This window comes from Vespa crabro, chromosome 4 (genome assembly GCF_910589235.1).
Source record: "Vespa crabro chromosome 4, iyVesCrab1.2, whole genome shotgun sequence".
In the NCBI taxonomy this organism is placed as follows: domain Eukaryota; kingdom Metazoa; phylum Arthropoda; class Insecta; order Hymenoptera; family Vespidae; genus Vespa; species Vespa crabro.
Window position 1 is genome coordinate 3,741,596 of NC_060958.1, and position 4,146 is coordinate 3,745,741.

The window sequence follows — 4,146 nt, forward strand, 5'->3', positions numbered from 1 at the left end:
GAAAATGATACGAGTGCCTTTTGAACCAATGTAACTGTCGGACTTGGAAGTCTTCCGACTTGCCAAAAGGACTTTATTCTAATGCATCTCGATACAATGCGATTATGAGACCTAGAAGTAATATGACTAGTTGAGGGAAAGTTATGTTAGTTTCTCTCGAACTCATGCGGACTTGAAAATATACCGACTAGTCGATAGAAAGTTATACAAGTGACTTGTGAACTTATACGTCTCTCGGATATCGAAATATACCGACTAGATAATGGAAATTTATGCGCGTTCCTCTCGAATCAATGCGACGATCGGAAAATGAAGTGTTCCTATTAGTCGACGGAAAATTGTGCGAGTGCATTGAGAATCAATGCGGCTGTCATACTTGGAAATATTAAAATAGACTTTTGTACCAATGCGCCTCTCAGACTTGGAAATATTCCGAGTAGTCGTAGGAAAGTTATGCGAGAGCTCTCGAATCAAATGGACTAGCGGGCTTGGAAATATTCTGGCTAGTAGAGGGAAAGTTTTGCGAGTCCCTCTTTAACCGATGCGATTGTCGGAACTAGTAATATTCCGCTTTGTCGAGGGAAAGTTAGGAAATTGAATCGTGAATCGCCGCTACTATCGTGCGTGGAAACAGTTCGAATAATCGAGAGAAATTTATGCGTATGCTTCTTGAAACAATAAGACTGTCGGACTTAAAACATACCGACTAGTCGAGGGAAAGTCGTGCAAGCGCATCATCTACAAATTCCACTGTCCCTCTTGGACAAATATCACCATGGAAGGAAGATGCGAGTGTGGCGAAGAGGACACGGTTCCACACCACATCGTCGATTGTCCGGTTTTCGAACCCCAGAGAGTGGCTCTGGAGGAAATTCTCTGTGAAAGGAGTTGGCCGGAAGCGGCAAGACATCTTGTTTCCACGGCCGAGTACTTCTCCCTCTTCGCGGAGTTTTGTATGGAAACCCTCCTTATCAAGGGTTGTTAGTTCGTAAGTCCTGTTCAGTTGGAGATTGTCGGAGTCCTCGTGATGGGAGGGGGCGCCTGTAATCTTCTCAGGCTAACCCACTCTCGATCAGGATAGGATCGGAGATACTCGTACGCATCTCCTTATTTCTTTTTTCTATCATTCAACTCTCTCCCCCTAAACCTACTATCCTTCCAATCCCATCTCATTCTATGGAACGAGTGCTAAGGATTGTGGCACTGTGAGTGGGTTCCCCGTGGGCACGGCTGGCATCACCGGGCCGACTCGTTGTTACGAGGATGTTGGCCGTGGCTAAACCGCTAACCTTGCCCGCCGGCAAGAGTTTTGGGTTTTTCCGAATTCGGTTTCTTCGTAGTGGAGGCTGCTGTGTGTAGGTAGTTCCGTAGCGTATGCCCTCATGAGCGAGGTAGCATAGGTGCAGGCATCCTTCGGGTGTCGACCTTTCAATATACTGTCCCTCTTGGACACCCTCCTACTAGTCAAGAAAAAATTATACGAGTCAATCTCGAAAAAATTCGTCTGTTGGATCTACAACATTTTTCGACTTGCCGAGGGAAAGTTAAGCAGAAATATTACAAGCAATCGAGGGAACTTTATGCGAGTGCCCTTCGGACCAATGCCAATGACTGTCTTAGAAACATTCCGTCTAGTTGATGGAAAGTTATACAAGTGCCACTCGAACCAAGGAGACCGTCGGACTTGGGAATATTTTGACTAGTCGTGGGAAAGTTATGCAAGTGAAACTAGAACCAATGCGACTGTCGTATTTGGAAATATACCTTCTAATCGAGGGATGTTATTTGAGTGCCTCTCTAACAAATGCGGAAGTCGGACTTGAATATATTCTAACTAGTCGTGGGATTTTTGTGCTGGTGACATGTGAGGCAATGCGACTGTCGGACTTGGTAATATGTTGAATAGTCGAAAAGAAGTAATGGGAGTGACTTGTGAACCGATTCCCCTATCGAACGTGGAAGTATCCAACTAGTCGAGGGAAAGTGACTCTGGAAACAAAGCCGTTGTTGGCCGTGGAAATATTCCGACTTATCCATGGAAGTATATGCGCTTGCTTCTCGAAACAAAACGATTGTAAGTCATGGAAATATTCCGACTAAACGCGGGAAAGTTATACGAGTGCCTCTCCAACCATTGCGGCTGTACGATTTGGAAATATTTCGACTAGGCGAGGCAGAGCTTAAGGAGTGGTTCTCGGACCAGAACGACTGTCGGTCTAAGTACTATTCCGTCTAGTCGTAGCAATGTTATGCAAGTGACTTGAGAAACAATTTGACTGAAGGGCTTGGAAAAATTTCGTCTAGTTCATGGAAATTTATGCTATTGCGTCTCGAACCAATGCCCCTGCCGGATTCGGAAATATATCAACTCGTCCGCGAAATATATCAAAAATTACGCGAATGCCTCTCGATACAAAGAATCTGCCGCATTTGAAAATATTCCGACTAAATAGGGAAAGTTGTGCGAGTGTCTTTCGAACCAATGGGACAGTCGGCCCTATAAATATTATCATTAGTCGAGGGAATATTGTGCGAGATCCACATCGACCAATGCGACTGTCGTACTTAAACATATTCCGACTAGTCAAGAGAAAGTTCTGCGAGTGCCTCTCAATTCAATGGGACTGTTAATTCTGGAAATATTCCGATTAGTTGAGGGAATGTTTTGCGAACGCTTCCCGAACTAATGTGACTGTAAAAAATTGAAATATTCCGACTAGTCGAAGGAAAGCTGTGCAAGTACCCAACGAACCAAAGCGTTTTGTTGCACCCAGAAATTACCAACAACATTAGGAAATGTTATGTGAATGCCTTTCGAATCAATGGAACTATCGTACATGTAATTATTCCGAATAGTCTTGAAAAAGCAATGCGAGGTCCTCTCGAAAGAATACGACTCTCAGCCTTGAAAACATTCAGTCTAATCGAGGGAAAGGTATGTGAGTGCCTCACGAACCAAAACGAATGACAGACTTGTATTTATTCCGCCTGTTTGAGGGAAAGCAATGCGAGTACCTGTCAAAGCAATGCGACCGTCAGACCTAGATATATTCCAACTAGTCGAGAGAACGTTATTAGAATGTCTGTCGAACCTATGCGAAAGACAGACTTGGAAACATTCCTACTAGCCGAAGGAAATGTTATGCGAATTTTTTTCGAACCAATGCGACTGTAGGTCTTGGAAAATTTCAGACTCGTCGAGGGAATTATATGTGAGTATCTTCCGAAAAAATTGCGACTGTGCGTCTAGGAATTATTCCGAATATACGAAGGAAAGTTATGCGAGGTCCTCTCAAAACAATGCGATTGTCGGACCTTGATATATTTCAAATAGTCGAGTGAAAATTATGTGAGTGTCTCTCGGGCCAATGTGACTTTCGGATATAGAAATATTTCGAATAATCGATGGAAAGCTATACTAGTTGCTGTAGAACCAAAGCAACTATCGGACTTGGTAATTCTCCGACAATACAAGGATAAGTTGTGCGATTGACTCTCGAACCATTGCGTCAGTCGGACCTAGAAATATTATCATTAGTCAAGCGAAAATTGTGCAAGAACCTCAACAACCAATACGACTGTCGAACATGGACATATTCCGACTAGTCGAGGGAAAGTTGTGCGGGTGCGTTTCAATCGATTGCGACTGTCGGACTTAGATATATTCTGACTAATTGAGGGAAAATTATGCATTTGTCTCTTTCAACAATATGACGGGACTAGAAATATTCCGACTCGATGAGGGAAAGTTGTGCGAGTACTTCTCGAACCAATGCGACTGTCTGACTTGGAAATATTAAGACTAGTTGAGGGATAGTAATACGACTGCCACACGAACCAATGGTACAGTCTGTCCTCTAAATATTCCTACTAGTCGAAGGAAAGTTATGCAAGTGCCTCTCAAAACCGTGCGTCTGTTGGACCTAGATATATTCCAACTTGTCGAGGATAAAATTTGAGGATGCCTCCCGAATAAATGCGAAAGACGTACTTAGAAACAGTTCTTCTAGACTAGGGTATGTTATGCGACTGCAACTCGATCCAAAGCAACAGCCGGACTTGGATCTATTCCGACTAGTCGAGAGAAAGTTATGCGAGGAAATTGAAAATCATCACCAGACTTTAATCAATGTCGGGCTTTAAAAT